At 37.8% G+C, this 23,543-nt stretch overlaps 1 long non-coding RNA gene across 4 annotated transcripts in view; it reads left to right on the top strand.

Moving 5' to 3' along the window:
• LOC117797396 overlaps positions 1-23,543 on the top strand; it is a 180,423-nt gene that overhangs the window by 44,944 nt on the left and 111,936 nt on the right. Inside the window, exon 4 of one of the 4 annotated variants that reach the window (XR_004622329.1) lies at positions 3,565-4,960. The exons of the other annotated variants lie outside the window; for them this stretch is intronic. This is a non-coding gene — a long non-coding RNA (uncharacterized LOC117797396). Of the gene's footprint in view, positions 1-3,564; positions 4,961-23,543 lie in introns of those variants that run through there. 4 annotated transcript variants of the gene reach the window in all.

The following is a 23,543-nucleotide window of genomic DNA, read 5'->3' as shown; positions in this document are numbered from 1 at the left end:
CCCCCCCGCGTGCGCTCCCAGAGCTCCCGGTCTCAGTCTGGTTCCAGTGATCACACCAGAGCTCCGTTTCAGTCTGGTGGCGCACGTTCCCCGGCTCACAGTCTCAGTCTGCTGTCTCGGGGGTGCTGGTCTGCGAGTCCGCCCGCTCCCCTGTGCAGGTGGCTACCACTTCCCGGAGCCCGAACGCGGCAGCTCCCTCCTCCTTCCGTTTATCTTCCGATATCTGTGCACGGTTTCACGGCTCCCCACTTCCTACCTCAATACTCAGTGCTGGAGATGTTCATTTGTAGAGATCCAGATGTATCTTCCTGCGTCTCAGGCTGATTCCGTGGATGTTCAGGATGGTCTGGTAACTATCCAGCTCGACTCAGGGGACCGGCTGAAAAAGGGGTCCCCTACTCCTCTGCCATCTTAACTCCTCCCAGCTCATTATGGGCTTCTATTTTAACTTTTTTTCCATTTGAAATCAAACTGAGGGGTCCCTGTGTGGCTCAGTCCTTAAGAGTCTGCCTTTAGCTCAGGGGGTGATCCCGATTCTGGGATCAAGCCCCACATCAGGCTCCTCTGCTGAGAGCCTGCTTCTTCCTCTCCCACTCCCCCTGCTTATGTTCCCACTCTTGCTGGCTGTCTCTCTCTCTGTCAAATAAATAAATAAAATCTTTTAAAAAAATGAAATCAAACTGAGACCTTAAGTCATCCACCCTCCTCAGACATCTTTGTCTTTTGGAAATTAAATCTCTACTCTACCTAGCCTGTGCATTTCTGCTTTTCTTCATTTAGCATTTTATATCCAGTATTTTCCCTTGGCATCATGTTTTCTGCCTGAAGGGCCACATCTGAGACATCCACTTTTAAGAGAGAGAAGAATGTTGGAAGTTACCTTAGAAGAGGGTATCTCTAGACATCCCCCTTACTTTGGAGGCTTTCAGAGATTCTGATTTCATTTTGTTATCAAGCTCTGATACCTTCTTTTTATGGGAAGTAACCTTTTACTAAGTGCCACAATAAAGCCTAATTCGTGGTCTTCACTATATTCAAAACAATATTTCACATGGAGTGTGACACATTTCTGTACATTCCTTTCATAATAGATATGTTTTTTAATGTAGTGTATACTTGCTGTGGGTCACATTTAAATTGCTACAGAAATACTTCCCAATTTCATTAAATAGCTTTCTCTTCCTTCTGTACCTTAGGATCTTTTCTTTATTATTCTTTGATCTGTGTTGCCATTTTTTGAGTAGAAAATACCTTCTCTTTGTAAATGGATTGAGAAAATAAAGGAGTGCTCTGCAAAAAAGAAAATCACTCATGTAAATGTTAAAATAAGTACTGATTAGAATCATGGATATTCACTTCTGATTCTTTTGTGTTACATATACACCAATCTTTAGGTTCTTGTAGAGGACAGAATCAAATTATTTGATCAATAAACATAAATTATTTATTAAACATAACATCTTATATTCCCACAATTAGAGAATGAGAATTTTTAATAATTTCTCAGAATATTTCTATAACTTAATCATTTGTCACAAAAATAATTTAATATATCAAAATAGATATTTTGTAGTCTACATTGTCCATTGACCAATAACTTTAGAAATAAGTAGTGAAAAGTTACCAAATCTTACCTAATATGAAATTAAGTAACATGACTTAGATTTCCTTTGACTTAAATAGGAAATAAAAAGGGAACTTACATAACAACCTGGAAAGAATTAAAGAAAAAAGATATCAAGTCGAATTTCACTGTTTAGATGCTTTACTCAAAGGAAAGGTTTCCAGGTGCCTGGCTGGCCCAGTCGGTAGAGCCTGCAACTCTTGATCTGGGGGTTGTGAGTTGGAGCACCATGCTGGCTGTGGAGCCTACTTAAAAAAAATTTTTAAAATAAATACAAAGGAAAGTTTTAATCTACATAGCATTTTAAGTTTTTTTTAATTAAAGAAATAAGACAGAAAAGAATGAACTTATTTTATTAAATGTTAATATACGAAGAACCCCCTCCCAAAAATGGAAGGGTTGAGTCAATCACTATAAAAATCAAGGTACAAAGACAGAAAACGAAAAATGCAATAGAGTTAATAAATGAATTCCAAATTAATTCTTTGAAGATAGCAGTAAAATATAACGACTTATTGTAAATATGATTAAGAAATAAAATATTTAATATTCATAAAATAAGATTCAAAGTTAGGCTTCCTTAAATAGGCAATGTTAACTTTGAAAAAAGCACTTCTAGCCCCGGCCAAGTGAGGATATTAGAAAATTCTCTAAACTACAAAGCTGTACAAAATTGACAAAAACAACCATTTCTGTGCTCTGGAAATCAACTAAAAGCATTCAAGAATGTTAGTCTTTGGGTAAGGAATGTTGGAATCTGTGTTACTCTGGCCTGGACTGTTCTCATCCACCTCCTGCTTAGCTCCGTCAGTAAGAAGGTTCTACCGAAGTGAAAGAAAGAGCTTCCTAGATAAAGACTGAGAAAAGTCCATGCTAGCAGACCTGTACTATAATAAATACCAAAGGAAGTCTTTCAGTCTGAAAGGAAATGACTGTGGATGGTGACCTGAATCCAGGAGGAGAAATGAAGAACACAGGAAATAGTAAATAGCTAGATTAATGTAACAGACTCTATATTTTTTCTCTTTAATAATTTAAAAGACACAAGACCATATAAAGCAATAATTATTACACTGTGTTGTTGGCTATATATCATATATTGATGTAATATATATAATAAGTACAAAAAGTTCAGGGGTATGAAACTGTATAGAAGGAAAGTTTCTCCATTTTACTGGAAGTAAGTTAGTATTAATCTGATGGATATTTTCATAGGTTCAAATACATACTGTATGAGAACAACCACTAAGAAACTAAAATATATAGTTCGAAATTAAAAGAAATTAAGGGGTCCCCAGCTGGCTCAGTTGGTAGAGCATGTGACTCTTGATCTCGGGGTTGTGAGTTCAAGACCCACACTGGATGTAGAGATTACTTTAAAAAGTCCTAAAAAAGATATAAAAGAGAAATTAAAATGGTACATGTAAAAATAGTAAACATAAATGAAGGCAATGAAGGTAGAATAGACAACAAAAAAATGGCAGTAGACAGAAAACAAATAGCGCAGTGGCAAATTGAAATCCAACTATATCAATGACTACATTAAATTTTAATGGCTTAAACACCCAAATTAAAAGGCAGATATTATTAGACTGGATAAAAAAGCAAGATCCAAGTATGTGGTGTTTACAGGAGACGTTAAATTCAAAGACACAAATAGGTTGGAAGTGAAAGGATATAAAAATGTATATCATGTTGATGATAACTGTAATAGGGTTGGTGTGTCTATAGTAATATTTGAAGAAATAGATTTAAAACAAGACTTTGAGGGGCGCCTGAGTGGCTCAGTTGGTTAAGCATCTTCCTTTGGCTCAGGTCATGATCCCAGGGTCCTGTTCAGGGGGGGAGTCTGCTTCCCCCTCTCCTTTTGCCCCTCCCCCCCACTTGTGTGCTCTCTCTCTCTCTCTCAAATATATAAATAAAATCTTTTTTTTTTTTAGGGACAAGACTTCAAGACAAGGAATATTATGAAACACAAAGAGGGAAGTTACATAATGAGAATAAAGTCAATACAAAAGGAAGCTATAACATTTATAAATATATACCTATCTAACAAAATATGCAAAGCAAAAAGTGGCAGAAGTAAAATGAGGAATAGACAGATCAACAAACAATAGTGAGGTATTTTGATACCTCATTCTCAATAATTGGAAGAATTAGACAGAAAATCAAGAAGATAGCATATACAAACATAACTAATTTGACCTAACTTACCACACAAAGCCTGCAGCATATACGTTCTTTTCAATTACACATAGAACATTCCTTATGGACCAAAAAATAAAGCTCAGTGTTCTTAAATTTTGAAATCATACAAAGTATATTCTGTGATCACAATGGAAATAAATTTGAAATTAAAAAAAATAATTATAGGATAGCCATAAATATTTGGGAATTATACAGCACATTACTAAATAACTGATAGGTCAAGGAAGAAATCATAAAATTATAAAATATTTGGAAACTAAGGGAACGTTTAGAAAGAAATTTATAGCTTTAAAGACCTACATCAGAAAAGAAGAAAGATTTCAAAGCAGTAATTTATCCTTTAAGAACCTAGATAAAGAAGAGCAAAATAAATCCAAAGCAAGAAAAAGAAAAGAAATAATAGAGATTACATTCAAAATCAGTTAAATATAAAAGTAAAGCAAGAGTGGAAATCAACAAAATCAAAATTGGTTTTAAGAGGAAAAAATCTACAAAGTTGAGAAATCATTAGATCAAAAAAAAACAGGCACCTAGTATCAAAATTAGCAATGACATTGGTACATCACTACTGATCCTACATAAATTAAAAGGATTGTGATGGAATATTATGAATAATAGTATGCCAGCAAATTAGACAATTTATGTGAAATGGACAATTCCTATGAAGATAAAAATCAAAAACACATTTAAGAAGAAATAAAAAAATATGAATAGACCCATGACACAAGTAAATAGTTTAAATTAGTAATCCAAAATATTTCCACTAAGCAAAACCCATATTCAGGTGGCTTAACTGCTAAATTCTAGTAAGTATTTAAAAGAAGTAATACCAATACTTCACTAATTGTTTCAGAAAATAGGGGCTAAGGAAACATTTCTTGACTCGTCCTGTGAGATCAGTATTCATCCGATGCCAATGCCAAAGACCTCAAAAGAAAAGACTATAGACCAATATATTCTTCATGAACATGACACAATGATACTTAAAATGTTAGTAAACAGTGCAACAACATATAAATAGGATGACATACCATGAACAAGTGGGCTTTATCCTATGAATGTAATGTTGGCTTAATCATCCAATGATAATGTGCTGTACAATATTAATAGAATAAAGGATTAAAATTACATGATTTTTTCAGAAGATGCAGAAAAGTGTTTGATAAAATCCAACACGCATTTATAATAAAAAGGCTCAAGAACCTGGGAATAGAGGGAAACTGTCAATCTGATAAAAGGCATGTGTGAGGTAACATTATACTTAATGTTGAAGAAATGTATTATGTTCCCTTAAGATTGCTAACAAGGCTCAGATGTTTCAACACTTTTTCCAGATCTGTTTCAACACTTTACTGGATGTTCTAGCCAGTAAAAGAAGGGATAAAAAAGACATTAAATATATCTAGATTGGAAAGGAAGAATTAAAATTGCCTTTGTTCTAGAAAAAAATCAAGGAACAAAAATTACTAGATGTACCGGTGGAGTTTAATAAATTCACATGATACAATATCAATATATAAAATTGATTATATTTTTACATATTAGCAATTAACAATCTCAAAGTTGAATTAAGAATACAATTCTAGGGCACCTGGGTTGCTCAGTCAGTTAAGCAACTGCCTTCAGCTCAGGTCATGATCCTGGAGTCACAGGATGGAGTCCTGCATCAGGCTCCCTGCTCAGTGGGGAGTGTGCTTCTCCTTCTGACCCCCCCTTCTCATGCTCTCTCTCTCTCTCAAATAAATAAAAATCTTGAAAAAAAAGAATACAATTCTGTTCACAGTAGCATCAAACAGAGTACAATACTTAGGGTTAAATTTAACATAAGAGTTGTACACTGAAAACGACAAAACATTCCTGAGAGAAATCAGAGAATATCTGAGTATATGGAGACACATTCCATGTTCATGGAGTGAAGTACTTATTGTCAAGGTGGCGGTCATACCCAAATGATCTGTAAATTCAAGCCAATCTCTATTTAAATCCCAATAGATGTTGATAGGGTGGTCCTAAAATTTAGATGGAGATGCCAATAACCTAGAATAGCCAAAACCAATTCTAAAAAGTACGAAGTTGGAGGACTTACACTAACTGCAAAACTTTCTAAGACCACAATAATCCAGACAGTGCCATATTGGCAAAATTACAGGCGTATGGATCAATGAAATGGAATTGAGATTCCAGAAATAAATCCTTATATCTACATTCAACTGATTTTGGCAAAGATACCAACACAAATCAGTGGGGAAAAAGATGGTCTTTTTAATGATTCATGCTCGGACATTTGGCTAGCCACATGCAAAAAACAAATTTAAACCCTTACCTCACATGACAACTACAGAGAAAAGTTAAATATATAAGCAAAATATATAAAACTTCTAGAAAGAAACAGGAGGAAATCTTTGTTTTGGATTAAACAAAGATTGACAAATTGGACTCAGATTTCATAAAAATTAAGAACTGCTTTTGAAAAGACACAGTTAATAGAATGAAAAGGTAAGCCACAGTTTGAGAGAAAATATTTGCAAAACATATTTAGTACAGGACTTGTATGCGAAATATATAAGGACCTCTTAAAACTCAGTAAGAAAACAAAAAATTAAAATGGGTATCTTAATTTGGGCTACTATATCGAAAGTACCATAGATTGGGTCGCTTAAACAACAAACATTTATTTCTTTTTAAAAAATATTTTATTTATTTATTTGTCAAAGAGAGAGAGAGGGCACAAGCAGGGAGACTGGTAGAGGGAGTGAGAAGCAGACTCCCTGCTGAGTAGGGAGTCTGATGCGGGGCTTGATCCCAGGACCCTGGGATCATGACCTGAGCCAAAGGCAGATGCTTTTTTTTTTTAAAGATTTTATTTATTATTTATTTGACAGAGAGAGAGCAAGCAGGGGGAGTGGGAGAGGAAGAAGCGGGCTCCCAGCAGAGGAGCCTGATGTGGGGCTCGATCCCAGAACACCGGGATCACGCCCTGAACAGAAGGCAGACGCTTAACGACTGAGCCACCCAGGCGCCCCCAAAGGCAGATGCTTAACCAACTGAACCACCCAGGCGACCCCAAACGTTTATTTCTAACAGTTCTGGAGGCTGGCAAGTCCCAGATCAAGACACTGCAAATCTGGCATCTGGTGAGACCCCTCTTCCTGGCTTGTAGAGGGCTACCTTGTCATTATATCCTCACATGGCCAAAAGAGAGAGATCATCTCGTTTGTGTGTATGTGTGTGTGTGTGTGTGTGTGTGTGTGTGTGTGTGTGTGTGTTTAAGATTTTATTTGTTTATTTGAGAGAGAGGGAGCGAGACCACACAAGTTGGGGGAGGGGCCGAGAGAGGGGCCCAGTGCTGAGCACTGGGGGTGCTGAGCAGGGAGCCCAATGCAGGGCCTGATCCCAGGACCCTGAGATCATGACCTGAGCCAAAGGCTTAACCGACTCAGCCATCCAGGTGCCCTCTTGTGTGTCTTACAAGGCCACAAATCCTTTCATGAGGGTTCCACCCTATGATGTAATTACCTCCCAAAAGCTCCACCTCCAAATACCATCAAGTGGAGATTAGGCTTCAACATATAAATTTGGTGGAACAAAAATATTCAGTCCAGGACCCCCTCTGCCTGCAGCTCTCTCTGCTTGTGCTCTCTTTCTCTGTCTGACAAATAAATAAATAAAATCTTAAAAAAAATACTCAGTCCATAGTAATGGGCAAATAAGTTAAATATTTTACTAAAGAAGATATATTTATAGCTAATAATTACATGAAAATATGCTCAAACTTCACTAGTTGTTAGGAAAACGTAAATTGAAACCATAATATTATGCCACCACAGACCCATTAGAATGGCTCTAATTTTATTTTATTTATTTTTAACAATTTATTTATTTATTTGAGTGAGAGAACAAGAACACATGAGTGAATGAGGGACAGAGGGGAGAGAATCTCAAGCAGAATCCTGCTGAGTGTGGAGCCCAAAACAGGGCTTAATCTCACAGCCCATGGGACCATGACCTGAGCCGAATGTTTAACTGACTGAGCCACCCAGGTGCCCTGGAATAGCTATAATTTTAAAATAGATAATTCCAAGCATTGTTGAGGGCGTGGAGAAACTAGAACTCATACATGCCAGTGGAAATGTAAAATTATATTGGCACTTTGGAAAATGGCTTGACTATTTCTTTAGAAAGAAAATGTAGGACACAAAAACTAAAACAAGTGGGACTATGCTATATTAAAGTGCTTTGGAACAGCAAAGGAAACAATAGATTGAAAAGGCACCCCACAGAATAGGAGAAAGTATTCACAAACCATATATCTGTTAAGGGGTTAATTCCAAAATATATTTAAAAACTCATACAACTCAATAGCAAAATTAAAAAAAAGTAACTAATCCAATTAGAAAATCAGCAAAGGACCTGAACAGATATTTTTCTGAAGACATACAAATGACTAATAGGTGTATGAAAACATGCTTAACATTACTATCCATCATGGAAATGAAAATCAAAACCACAATGAGATGTCACCTTATACCTGTTAGGATGGCTGTTATCAAAAGGACGAGAGATAGAAAGGTTGGCAAGGATGTGGAGATAAGGGAACTCTTCTATACTGTTGGTGGGAATGTAAAATAGTATAGCCACTATTGAAAATAGTATGACAGTTCCTCTAAAAATTAGGAATTGAATGACCATATTATTCAGCAATTCCCTTCCTAGGTATACCACTCTCAATAGGCTGATTTGAATTTCTTCAGAAGATATTTCTTCTTCAGATATTTCTAAGAGATATCTGCACACCCATATCCATTGTAACATTGCTCACGATAGACAAGGTATGGAAACAATTTAAAGGTCCCTCAAAGGATAAATGGATAAAGATGTGGAATTTTATTAAGCCATGAGAAAGAAGGGCATTCTGCTAATTGTGAGAACATGGATGGACCTTGAAGGCGTTATGCCAAGTGAGATTAGTCAGAGAAAAACAGATATCGTATGACGTGACTTAAATGTGGCCAAACTCATGAAAACCATCGAATGGTGGTTATTATAGATTCGTTGGTTGGGGAATTGGGGAGATGTTGTTGCAACTTGTAGAGAAATAAGTTCTGGAAATTGAATGCACAGCATCATCTTTTGTGCTGGTCTCAGCCTATTGATAGTGATGCTATTGGTTTGAAATGCCTGGGGCACTCTTGTGCAACCCTGGCAAGCCCCCACAGATGTCTTCCCTTTTGGAACCAATGTTATGGCTGGACAGGCCCTTGTGGTTTTTCGCATGATTGCGAGATGCACTGCAGAAATAACCATCAGTAACCTGCCCCGGGCTTGCACTACGCACAGCTATGATAGTCAACAGTACTGTTTTATAAACTTAGTGGTAATCCTATTGCAATATATAAATGTATGAAACCAATATATTGTACACCTTAAACTTACACAATGTTATATGTCAATTATATCTCAATTTTTAAAAAATAGTAAAAAACTAGAAGTTTAGGATATGGCCCTGCTATTCCCTTTGAAGGTATCTACCCACGAGAAATGAAAATATTTGTCCACACAAGGATGTACATGAATTTTCATAGCAACATTATTGAGAGCAGCTACGAGCTAAACAATCTAATGTCTATCACCAGGTAGATGGGTAACCAAAATGTTGTATATGTCTCTAATGGAATATGAGTCAACAATTAAAAGGAATGAACTACTAATAAATATTACAACATGGATGAACCTCAGAAACATTTCACTAAGTGAAAAAAGCCCAATTTAAAAGAAAGCATATTGTATGATTCCGTTTCATTAAATGTCAAAACAAGGCAAAGTTATAGAGACAGAAAGCATATAAATGTTTGTGAATGGATGGAGTTGGGAGTGAGAAAGTAATCACAAAATTTGCAAATTAATTTCAAGTTTAATTGCAAATTAATTGTGCAAGTTGCAAATTAATTGCAAGTATAAGGAAACTTTCAGGTGATTGAAATGATCTAAAACTAGATTGTGGTAGGTGTATAACTATAAATTTACTAGAATTCATTTGAGTTTTATACTTACAATGAATGAATTTTATGGTATGTAAATTACACTCTGATTAAGTGGTTAAAATTTTTAAACAATGAGAAAATAGAATAATTACACATACAGGAAAGGTAAAAGTGATGTGATTTCCTCTAGAAATTTTTTTGTCATTGTATTTGAAAAATGAGAGGAAATGGGTGATTTTTTTTACAGAATTCATTTATTCATTTAATAAATCTTTATTGAGCACCTATTCCATTCTAGTGATATTCTGTTTTCTGCTGTTAACAGAATGAACACAGTCTGAAATTAAAGGGATCCCACTGTGTTATGGCCCAGGGAATTATTTTAAGGAATAAATCAGTAGGCAATTAGTAGAGACTTGCTGCTGGGTGTGATACCACCAAGGGCAGACAGCTTAAGAAGTGAAAAGAAGTGAAAGAGACTGACAGCCTAGCTAAGACTGCTGTCATCCTAGGGTGACTGTGTGTGTGTGTGTGTGTGTGTGTGTGTGTGTGCCCAAGGCTGAGCCTTTGGGGAAGCGATGTCACGGCTGTGCATTGCTGGAAGAATCAACTTTGCTGAACTAGTCTAGCCAAGGCACCAAAGTGAAAAATAAACAACGATAAGTAGCCCAATTCTATGTGTGGGGGATCAGTATCCAGAGTTGATACAAAATATTATTAACATGTTCAGTTTTCATCAAAAATAAAAGACATGGAAACAAACAGGGAAGTGTAACCCATTTGTAGGGAAAAAAGCACGGGTGAGAAACTGCTTTTGCGTGGGCCCAGATGTTGGACCCATTAGGCAAAATCTTCAAAGCAGGTATTATAAGTATGTTAAAAGAACTAAAACCATGTTTAAAGAATTAAAAGAAGGTGTGATGACAATCTCTCATCATAGAGAATATCAGTAAAGGGAAATGATAAAAAAAAAAGATCCAAAGGGAAACTGGAGTTGAAAAGCACATTAACTGAAATGAAAAATTCACTAGAATAATTTAACAATAGATTTGAGCGGGCAGAAGAATGAATGGGGAAACAAAGATAGATCAATAGAGATAATGCAATCTGAAGAGAGAGAAAAGATAGAAGGAAATTAACAGGACCTCAGAGAAATGTGAGACACCATTAAGTACCCTTAAGTGTACCAACATACACATAATAGAAGTACCAAAAGGAGAGGAGAAAAAGATACAGAAAAAAACCAATAATAAAATAATGACTGAAAACTTCCTAAACTTGATGAAAACATTAACCTACATACCTACAAGGTCAACAAACTCCTAAGAAGGAAAAACACGAAGAGATCCACAGCTAGATACTGTCAACACAAAATGAACAAAGTTTTTAGAATTTCTGAAAAAACGAAGAGAATTTTAGTTGAGCTCAAGTGAGGACACCTGCCTGAGATACACAATTTTGGCAAAGAACAGAGTGCTCTGGAGAAGGAATGTTTAATATAGAGTTATATATGGTTTTTTTTGTTACATCAAGAGTTACAAATTATCATGACAAAGTACATTCCAGAAAATTACAGACTTTATCTTATGCTTTTAGTGTGTGTGAGGTTACAGGCTCCGGAGGTATGGGAATGGAATTTAGGGAGATATTTATTCTTAGCTTTAGTTTGAAATTTTTTTTAGGTTATTTACTAATGAAACAGATGTACAATGTGTGCTTGGGGCAGAAATAGAGCCCATGCTTTGACGTCTGGTGACGTCATTCTGACCTTGGTAAAAGTTAAAGTATAGCTTCCCTGGGAGCCCAGGAACAGGGCCCACAAACATTAAAAGAGTTGTAAATTTCCTTTATTAATATATCACAGCCAAAGTGTTGAGAGACAAAGAGAAAAACTTGAAAGAATCAAGAAAAAGATGACTCCTCATATACAAGAGAACACTGTGTAGTCGTACCCTAGCAGACTCTAAGCCACGGGTGGGTGATGGTCTGGTGTAGAACTGACTGTAGAAGAAATAGGAAATCTGAATAACTATAACAAGTAAAGAGATGGAATTAGTAATCAAAAAATTTTCTACAAAGAAAAACCCAGGGCAAGAGGCCTTCACTGGTGAATTCTACTGAATGTTTAAAGAAGATTACCAAAGTTTTGCAAACTCCTCCAAAGAATAACAGAGTGACACTTCCCTACTCATTCTATGAGAACAGTGTTACCTAGACACCAAAGTTAGATGAGATGTTACAAGAAAAGTAAGCTAAAGTCCAGTATCTCTTGTGAATATAGATGGAAAAATACTCAACAAAGTACTAGTAAACTAAATCCAGCAGCATGTTAAAAAGGGTTATACACCATGACCAAGATGTGGGATGTATCCCAGTAATGCAAGTTTGGCTTAACATATGAAAATAAATGAATGTAATACATCATATAAATATAGGATAAAGAGTTAGTTATAGAATAAACTACAAAAAAATCGGTCATCTCAATAGATAAGGAAAAAGCATGTGAGAAAATCCAGCATTCTTTCATGATAAAATCATTCAACAAACTAGGAACATAAAGAAACGTTCTTAGCCTGATAAAGAGCATCTACGAAAAACCCACTGGTAACATATTTGATGGTGAAACACTGAATATTCCCCCCCCGCCCCCGAAGATCAGGGAAGCAACAAGAATGTTCATTCTCACCACTTTTATTCAACATTGGACTGTATATTTTAGCCAAGTTTATTAGGCAAGGCAAAGAAATATAAGGCATATAAATTAAAAAGCAAGAAGGAAACCTGTGTCTGTTTGCATATAGTGTGATCATGTACAAAGAGAATCCCAGGGTAGATCCACTAAAAAACCTGCTCTAATAAACCAATTCCAAAAGATCATAAGACATAAATTCAATACATAAAAATCAATTTGAGTTCTATACACCAGCTATGACATTCTCAAAACGAATGGAAAGCAATTCTATTCATAATAGCTTAAAAGATTAAAATAGTTATAAATTTAATAAAAGAAATGCAACACTTGTATACTGAAAATTGCAAAACCTTATTGAAAGATATTAAAGATCATTATTAACAGAAAGTCAACCCATGTCTGTGGGTTAGAAGATTTAATATTGTTAAGATGGCAGTATTACCCAAATTAAACTTCAGGTTCTGTATGATCCCTATTAAAATCCCAACTGAAAGAGTTTAGATGGCAGAGGAGTAGGGGGACCCTAAGTTTGTCCCGTCCCTGGACTACAACTAGTTATCAAATCATTCTGAACACCTAAGAAATCAATCGGAGATCTGAGAAAACAAATGCTGCAAGTCTACCGGTAGGAAAGTGACCACTGTTTCAAATATACAACCTAACCTTACATCTAAAGGAGCTAGAAAAAGAACAGCAAATAAAGCCTAAATCCAGCAAGAGAAGAGAAATAATAGGATTAGGGCAGAAATCAATGATACAGAAATAAAAAAAAACAGTTGAACAGATCAATGAAACTAGGAGCTCGTTCTTTGAAAGAATTAATAAGATTGATAAACCCCTAGCCAGACTTATTAAAAAGAAAAGAGAAAGGACCCAAATAAATAAAATCATGAATGAAAAAGGAGAGCTCACAACCAACACCGAAGAAACACAATTAGAATATAATGAGCAATTGTATGCTAACAAATTAGGCAATCTGGAAAAAATGAATGCGTTCCTAGAAACATATAAATTACTGAAATTGAAACAGGAAGAAATAGAAAACCTGAACAGACCCATAACCAGCAAGGAAGCAGTAATCAAAAAGGTCCCAACAAACAAGAGCCCAGGACCAGATGGCTTCCCAGGGGAATTCTACCAAACATTTACAGAAGAATTAATACCTATTCTGAAACTGTTCCAAAAAATATAAAAGGAAAGAAAACTTCCAAACTCATTCTGTGAGGCCAACATTACCTCGATCCCAAGACCAAAGATCCCATCAAAAATGAGAATTGCAGACCAATATCCCTGATGAACACGGATGCAAAAATTCTCACCAAGGTACTAGCTAATAGGATCCAACAGTACATTAAAAGGATTATTCAGCATGACCAAGAGGGATTTATTCCTGGGCCGCAGGGATGGTTCGACATCTGCAAATCAATCAATGTGATACACCACATTAATAAAAGAAGGGATAAGAACCAGATCATCCTCTCAATAGAAGCAGAAAAAGCATTTGTCAAAATACAGCATCCTGTCTTGAGAAAAACCCTCTACCATGTAGGGATAGAGGGAACATATCTCAACTTCATTAAAGCCATATACAAAAGACCCACAGCAAATATGATCCTCAATAGGGAAAAACTGAGAGCTTGTCTTCTAAGGTCAGGAGCATGACAGGGATGTCCGTACTCACCGCTGTTCAACATGGTACTGGAAGTCCTAGCCTCAGCAATCAGACAACAAAAATAAATAAAAGGCATTCAAACCAGCAAAGAAGTGAAACTTTCACTCTTTGCAGATGACATGAAACTCTATCTAGAAAACCCAAAACACTCCACCAAAAAATTGCTAGAACTGATAGAAGAATTCAGCAAAGTCGCAGGATATAAAATCAACACACAGTTGCATTTCCATACACTAACAATGAAGCAGCAAGAAAGGGAAATCAAGGAATTGATCCCATTTACAATTACACCAAAAATCATAAGTTACCTAGGAATTAACCTAACCAAAAAATTAAAAGATCTGTACTCTGAAAACTATAGAACACTTATGAAAGAAATTGAGGAAGACACAAAGAAGTGGACAAACATTCCATGCTCATGGATTGGAAGAACAAATATCATAAAAATGACGCTGCTACCCACAGCAATCTACACATTCAGTGCAATCCCTATCAAAATTCCAACAACTTTTGCAAAAATAGAAAAATCCATCCTAAAAACTTAATATGGACTCTCAAGGGACCTTGAATAGTCAAAACACTCTTGAAAAATAAAACCCAATTTTATGTTTTAATAATTCCTGATTTAAAAACCTATTGCAAAGCTACAATAATAAAAAATGGTGGTACTGGCATAAATACAAACATATAGACCAATGGAATAGAATAGAAAGCTCAGAAATAAACCGTTGTATATATGATCATATGATTTTTGACAAAGTATCAAGACCATTCAATGGGAAAAGTGCAGTCTTTTCAATAAATGGTGCTGGGAAAAGTGGATATCCACATGCAAAAGAATAATGATTCTTACCTTATGCCGTATACAAAGATTAACTCAAAATGGATCAAAGACTTAAATTATGAAACTCTAAGGAGAAAACATAGTGGAAAAATCTTCATGACATTGGATTTGGCGAAGATTTCTTGGATATGACACCAAAGGTATAGGCAACAAAAGTACAAATAGATAAATTAGACTATACCGAAATGTAAAACTTCTGTGCAGTTAAGGACACCATCAACAGAGTGAAAAGGCAATCTACAGAAGGGGAGTAAACATTTGCAAATCATATACCTGAAAAGGGGTTAATATTCAGAATATATATGGAGCTTCTCAAACTGTAGAAGTTCTTCTAAAAATGTAGACATGCTAAGTGAAATAAGTCTGTCACTAAACAAATACTGTATAATTCTAATTATATGAATTATCCAGAGTAGTCAAACTCATAGAAACGGAAAGCGAAATGGTGCTTGCCAGGAGCTGGGGAGAGGGATAAATGTGGAGTTGTTGGTTAATGGATATGAAAAAGTTCTGGAGATTGGTTGCACATCAATGAGAATATAGTTACTACTGAACTGTACACTTTAAGTGATTAAGTTGGTAGACTTCATATTATGTGTATCTTACCACAATTAAAAAAAGTTATTCTTATGCATCAAGACTGGTGAATTTAAATCATGTTCTGGAGATAATATAATACGTTGCTAGCCTAACAAGGTGATAAAACTGCTTGACCACTCACTTTGTATTGCTCACTCTAAGTATAAATACTGTGTTTTTTGTGTTATGCATTATGTCATAGAATCAAATTTGAATTAAATTCTTGTTCTAAGATTTAAACAATAATTAGAATTATGAAGTCATATTAAGTCTGAAGTAAAAGGGACCATAGTGAGTCTTATCCTTCCAGGGACTAAGCCCTCTCTGAAAGTGAGTATGGCCCTTCATACAGGGCTCCGGCTCTTGCTGACTCATTGAATGCAACAAAAACAACAATAGCCAAGTAGATTAGTGTAAACAAATAGAAATTTCAGATATGGATCCCAGTGTATATGAGTTAATATATGACAAAAGATGTGTTTTGTGTCTGCCTGCCAGACACAATGTAATATAATGTATAATGTATATAAATGTAAATATAAATAAAAATCATTTATAAATGAAGCTAGGATAATTGGATATTTATGGAATAAAACTAAGCCAGCCTTTTTTCTTATACCTCTAGAAAAATAACATACAGATGGATTGATGCCTTGAATAAAACAATACAATATTGTAAGAAAACTGGGGATGCTATTTCATAATCCTTGTATAGGAAAGACCTTCATAAGACAGGTGACCTGGAGGTCACTAGTCATGAAAGCATGGGCACATTCAAATCCACTAAAATTAACAACTTTATACATCAAAAATCACTAAAGACAAGACCAAAAGAGAAACAGTAAACTGAAATCCATGGTGTACATGTTACACAAAGACTAACGTATCTTGATCAGAGTAAAGCAAACGAACCAGTGGAAAAATGGATAATGAACAAGACATTCTCAGAAGAGAAAATACAGATGTCTGATAAACACGTGAAAAGAGGGGGCGCCTGGATGGCTCAGTTGGTTAAGTAACCAACTCTTGATTTTGGCTCAGGTCATGATCTCGGGGTCCTGAGACTGGGTTCCGTGCTCAGCTGGGAATCTGCTGGAGGTTCTCTCTCTTCCTCTTCCTTTGCCCTTCCTCCCACTCAGGTACTCACTTTCTCTCAAAAAATTCTTTTTAAAAAGAAAACACATGAAAAGTTGCTTCCTTATCGGGGAGGGGGATGCAAAATGGAACAATAAGTGAAGGAAACAAAACATCCCCTGCTGGTGAAAATGGAGAGGGAGAGAGCCATGCCCGTGCTGTTGGGGTGTGTATGGGGGTGGGGGGTAAATTACTGAAAGCTTTTTATGAAATTGTTATAGTAATGTCTGACAATAGTAAAAATACACGTGTTCTTTTATGCAGCACGCTTACTTTGGGGAAGCAATCTTTTGGGAACAAAAGCACTAATGCACAGTAATATATGTACAAAATGTTTATTGCAGCTTTATTTGTGCTGTCAAAAACTTGAAACCAAACTGAAGTTTCACCTAGAAGGGAAAGGAATAGTTGAATAAAATTTGATTCAATCTGGTATCAATTATTAGGCAACCGTTAAAAACAATTATGTATATATAATGTGTAGAATCAGTTGACTTGGATGGGTATCGATCATATACTAAGAAAAACGATCCACAGAGTAAATGATTGCAGTTTTGTAAAAACAAGCAGTAATCACCTATTTCTGTTTATACAGCATTATGCTCACTTTGAAGAAATGGAGAAATTACTTTTTCTTCATACATCTTTTATAGCATATATACTTTTGTAATTACATTTTAAAATAAATACAATTTTAAATTATAAATAAATGTTAGAGGCTTGTCTTTATGTTCGTATTTTTTTTTCTTTTTTGCAAGAGGGAATTATCATTTACTAAACTTTGACTTAACATCATAGTTCAGCATTTGTTCAGTGGAGAGAGGTGTTTGTGAGTATATGTTAAATCACCTGGGATGGGTTTTGTTTTTAATTTTTTTAAGCATAACTGCCTCTGTCCTTTTTTCCTCCCACCCTATCAAGGATGGTGGGTGCAAGTGGGCAGGGCATTTGTATTTTTTAAGTTTTAATTGTTTCTGCTCTGTCCCCTGCCCCACAGTCCCTGCTTGACAACCACCGAGTCCCTAGCCGCTGGTGCCCTGATTGAAGCTCGAAATTGTGGCTGGGTTTTAATAAAATAATGCATTTTCCTAAGTAAGAAAAGTCATGTCTTATTTTTTTTGGAAGTGTATTCTCTGGAGGAAAAGAATACCTTACAATTTCCACAGTTTGTTTTGTAATTTTGTTCTCTGTGAGAGACCTTTTGGCATTTTTAAAAGCACCTGTAGGAGAAATGCTTTTAAAGCATTAACCAAATTGACGCCTAAGAAATAACATTTCTGAATCTCATTTTTATTTTAAAAATTTTTTTAAAGATTTATTTATTTATTTGAGGGGGTTGCAGAGGAAGGAGTAGAGAGAATCTCAAGTACACTCCCCGCTGAGCTGAGTGTGGAGCGAGGGTCCCTGCGCAGGGCTCCATCTTAGGCCCCGAGATCACGGTTTGAGTGGAAATCCAGAGTCCGTGGCTTCAGGGACTGAACAATCCAGTTGCCCCTCCGAATCTCATCTTCAGTGAAGTTACCTTCAACAGTTCTCAACACACTGGGTCGCTGGTACCACGTGAGAGCAGCCCTCTGATTCCTTTGTGGGGTTTAGTCTCATTCATTCCGACCAGTCCTTGTTCCCTGTTTACTTTGGAATCTTCCTGCTTTCTGGACTGAACGTTGCGTTCCCTTGGGTTATAGCAGTGTCCCTCCGTTCAACTGAGCTAATGTCAGACCGGATGTTTCATACGGCTTTTGAAGTTCCGATCTTTGCTACTTGGTTGCATCGGTTCTAGGAGCCTTGTGAACATACTCCCGAAGTCCCTCACCCAGAGCCGCTCTTTGGAGCAGAGAGAGCAGTGCTGGGGCCCCGGCTGTGGCCTCTCTGCCCACCAGGGTGAGGACGCAATGGGAGGGCCCTCAGCCCAGAGCCAGCTTCTCCCTGGGACACCACTTCCCGACCCTCTAGCTGTGGTTCTTAAGTTGTGCCCGGCACAGAGATCGCGGAGGACCTGATGACAACTACGGGGAGAGGCCCCAGCATTGTTTTCACATACGACTCAAGGGGAGGGTGGGGGTGGCTTTCGCAGAGCCTCCCGCCCTTCCCTGCACCTCCAGGTGAAGAACCCCTGCTCTGCCCTCCTGTTCTGACTTGCCAGCATCAAGTTGGGTGTCCTATGCCGACCGCTAGATGCCGACAAAGACCTGGCAGGACGCCTCACCTTCTCTTCTAGGTCTGGGGGCAGCCTTTCTGCGGGTCCAGTTTGTCCTTGCCCAAGGGGTGAAATTAGGGCTTGGGACAAAAGAGTGGCCCCAGGTCTGCCCCCCCCCACACCGCTCACAAGGAATAAAGGCTGGAAGCTACTCCCAGCTCACACCTGTGGCATTCTCCTTTGGCAATCCTCTCCCTGCCTGATCACAGTGTGTAGGGATCCTGTAGGATAGGTGCCGCCAATAACTAGCTGCCTTTGCCGTCCCTGTGTTCCCCAAACCTGCAGCCTCCCTTCTCCAGGTGGTAGTGGATGGTGAGCCAGGTTCTCTCTGGACCTCAGCATAACCCATCATCTGCGAGTACCGCGGGCAGGACTAAGGACATGGGCCACATTTTGGTAGCTGTGTGACTTTGAGCTCATTACTTAGCTTCTCTGTGTCTACCTTTCGTCATGTATACAGTGAGAATTGTAATGGTACCTACCTCATGGGGCTATTATGGGAATGAAATGATTCTGTATTTCTTTTTTTTTTTTAAAGATTTTATTTATTTATTCGACAGAGATAGAGACAGCCAGCGAGAGAGGGAACACAAGGCAGGGGGAGTGGGAGAGGAAGAAGCAGGCTCACAGCGGAGGAGCCCGATGCGGGGCTCGATCCCATAACACCGGGATCACACCCTGAGCCGAAGGCAGATGCTTAACCGCTGTGCCACCCAGGCACCCCTGATTCTGTATTTCTAAAACACTTATGATAATACCTGGCATGTAGTAAGTACTCAGTATATGTTAGCTATTCTAATTCATCCTCTTGGATCCTTGGAGTAAGATCTCAGTAATTATTTATTTTCCTTGGCATTCCACATTTGCAGCTCCGAGTTTTTGATTACGGATTGTAACTTTTCTTTAAATTCGTTGGCTTGTTTAATCTTATTATCTGTTAGAATGAGTCTGCTCCGATAAAGGACAACTTTGTGTCTATAAAATTCTATGCAAGCTCCTTGCTTTGTTAACTGTGTCTGGGTTGTGACAGCTCTGACAGTATATTCCTAGAGTCAGTATTTTCTGGGACAAACTAGAAGCTTATCTCTTCACCCACAGGTAGGCAAACTGCCCCTCTGGTATAAATATTTGACCCTTGAAGTGCACGTTCAGAGATCATGTAGAAAATGTTGGCCCAAGCTTTCCCCAGAAGATCCTGTGTCCACTCAAGTGTGCAGTACTGCTTGATAATGACCAGTCGTGGGCCCCAGGGTTCCCCAAAGCTGACCTGCCATGCAGAATTGTGTGCCAAGCTTGGGGTGGCCCAAGATTTCCTTCTTGATTCTGTCCTTCATTTTCTTATTTGTCTTTTTAAAAATTGAGATATAGTTCGTATACTATAAAGTTCATCCTTTTAGAGCACATGATTCAGTGTTGTTACGTATATTCACAAAACTTTGCAGCAGTTACCACTGTCTAATTCTGGAACTTTTCATCAACCCCAAAAGAAACCCCGTGCCCATTAAACAGTCATTCCCAATTCCCCACCCCTACCTCTAACTCCTGTCAACTACCCATCTGCTTTCTGTCTCTATGGTTTTGCCTGTTCTTAACATCTCATACAAATTAAATGCGACTTGTGGCATTTTGTATCTGACTTCTTGGACTTAGCATCATTTGTTCAAAGTCCATCCATGTAGCCACAGGTATCAATACTTCATTCCTTTTTCATGGCTGATAAATGGAAAAACAAAATGTGGAAAGCCTCCTTTTTGAGGCATACGAGTAGGTAGAACAAACCTGAGTTTCTAGAATTGGTAGAACAAGTCCTCATACAACCTGTGCCTTCTGTTTCAAGACCAGAACCCCATGTTCTCTCAGTTTTGCCATTTTCAGAGCGGAGCCCTTTTGTTTGCACACTGTGGCGATATGGCAGCTCAATTCCTCACCTCCATCCCAACTGGCTCTCATTGCTATTGAAAAGATCTGGTGGGGATGTATGTGGACCCTGTTCTCTGAACTCTGAGATGGCCTAAACTCCTCAAAAGGACTCATTTTCTCAGCCCAGCTCCAGCCCAGAGATGTGTCTTTGTAAGCAGAGAATAGGCTACTGAGGTTCCTGCCTATGGGTCAGTGTTCCCACAGAGCCCCAGGACAGAGCCATCAAGGTCAGAGCCAGTCCTGCCCTGAGAGAATGCTTGCTGTCCTGCCTCTACCTGCCACTCACCACCAAGCTGCTTTTCTGGTCTCACCACCTGTAAAAGTGAATTAATTGCTTGTCCTCAGTCCTATTTCTGGGGCTGGGTGTCATGTGTACTTATAACCACAAGAGGTCAATAGAGAGCTTGGCTGGACGTCGCCTTTGTCTCCTGGGGCTGACAGCAGCTGTTTCATTCCTCCGAATTATATTCATTCCACAATACTTAGGAAGCCCCTACTATGTCACTGCTGTGGGTGAGACTGGGTCACAGAGTTCACAGAATGACTCAGGCTACAGTATGTGCAATCTGAACTCTTTAAACAAGTAGCTTCCAAATACCACAATCTCATTCTTTTCTCCAAAGAGAGAAACTAGAGAAATGGAACCTCCTATGGTGAACATTATAAAGACCCCTAGACACGCTTAGGTCACTTTTATTATCCACAGCCTTGTCCCCTCCCTACAAAGCCACATGTCACAATGCTCTCCGTATCACATCATACCTAATTAGCTCTCCTGTGTTATTTCTGTGGCCCCAGAGATGCCGTATTATTGTGGAACATGAGTTTATCCATGGGCTCAAGATAAATTCTCCTGAGGCCCAAATATTGTGTATTGCAATATTTTCAAACGCAGGGGCCATGCATTTGTCATGTTTTATTCATATGTCAGTATTTGTGAGTACCGACTACTTGCCAAGCACTCTGTTAAATTATATATATATATATATACACACAATAATGAGTTAAAACAATCCTCACGCTCATGGAGTTTCTATCTGTGCCATGTGCAATGCTTGGTATATATTAGAAGCTTAGTCAATGTTTGCACCATTGTTTCTTTACACTTTCATTGTAATTATATTCAAGATGTGATAATGGTTTTAATTCTGGCCCACTCTAGTAAAATGCCTGCGTGGCAAAACACATTAATAGCACTTTCAGGGAGCTTCCAAGATTTGGCTGAAGGACATATATTTAATAGATTTAAATGTTAGCAAATCTTACTAAGAGGATTACCACGGGCAATTTCAAAAGATTATGATTTAGGGTTCCTAAGGGAGGTGAAGGAGCCTTAATATCAAAGGTAAAGACTTTTGCAATGCTTGCTACTGCTTTAACATACTGGAGATCCAATACCTGGCCAGTACGGATTGTAACTTTTCTTTAAATTAGGTGGCTTGTTTAATCTTATTTTCTGTTGGAATAGATCTACTCTGATAAAGTATAACTTCGGTCCATAATATTCTGCCCAAGTCTGGTTATCTTCTTAAGGAGTTTCACAGATGTAGGTGTTTTTTAACCTAGCCCTGAAAGAATGAGAAAATTTAATTTTTCCCTCATATTTCAACATATGTCACCCAGAAATTACCAGGTGAGCCAATATATACAATGAGGTAAAGCATTGGGTATTGTATAAAAACATATGAGTTTAAGCCTTTCCTATTCCATTTACTAAATGTGTAACCATGCTAAGAAGAAATATTTTACAGAAATATTGGAAGTACCAAATGAGGTGACTCATGGGGAAAATGTTTTAGAAAACGGCACATGTAGGTCTAAGATCTATCAGTCTCAAGAATCATTATCAGGGGGGCCTGGGTGGCACAGCGGTTAAGTGTCTGCCTTCGGCTCAGGGCGTGATCCCGGCGTTATGGGATTCAGCCCCACATCAGGCTCCTCCGCTATGAGCCTGCTTCTTCCTCTCCCACTCCCCCTGCTTGTGTTCCCTCTCTCGCTGGCTGTCTCTATCTCTGTCAAATAAATAAATAAATTCTTTATAAAAAAAGAATCATTATCAGATTAATTAATAAATTCAGTAAATATATACTGGGGACCTACTTTGCACTGGGTCCTGTGCTCTGTGCTAGGCACGTGGTAAACATTTCAACATCTTAAACTCTAGCGAGTAACAGTCTATTTGGGAAGCACTCCTATGAACAAACGAGGTAATCATGCATTGTCAGGGCTGTGATAGGCGAACACAGAGTATAGAGCATACCTGGCCAGGCCGACTTGTATAACAGCAAGGCAGGAAAATGTGATTGTTAAGAGCATGCTCATTTTTTTATAATACTTTTTTATTATGTTATGTTAGTCACCATACAGAATATCCTTCGTTTTTGATGTAGTGTTCCATGATTCATTACTTGTGTATAACACCCAGTGCTCCAGGCAATACGTGCCCTCCTTAATAACCATCACTGGCCTATCCCAATCCCCCATCCCCCTCCACTCTGAAGCCCCCAGTTTGTTTCCCAGAGTCCATGGTCTCTCATGGTTCATTTCCCCTTCTGTTTACCGCCCCCCTTCATTCTTCCCTTCCTTCTCCTACCGACCTTCCTATTTCTTATGTTCCACAGATGAATGAAACCATATAATTGTCTTTCTCTGCTTGACTTATTTCACTTAGCATAATCTCCTCCAGTCCCGT

This window comes from Ailuropoda melanoleuca, chromosome X, assembly GCF_002007445.2.
Source record: "Ailuropoda melanoleuca isolate Jingjing chromosome X, ASM200744v2, whole genome shotgun sequence".
NCBI lineage: Eukaryota > Metazoa > Chordata > Mammalia > Carnivora > Ursidae > Ailuropoda > Ailuropoda melanoleuca.
Note: the sequence above shows the minus strand (reverse complement) of the source record. Positions and strands in the feature narration are given on the sequence as shown.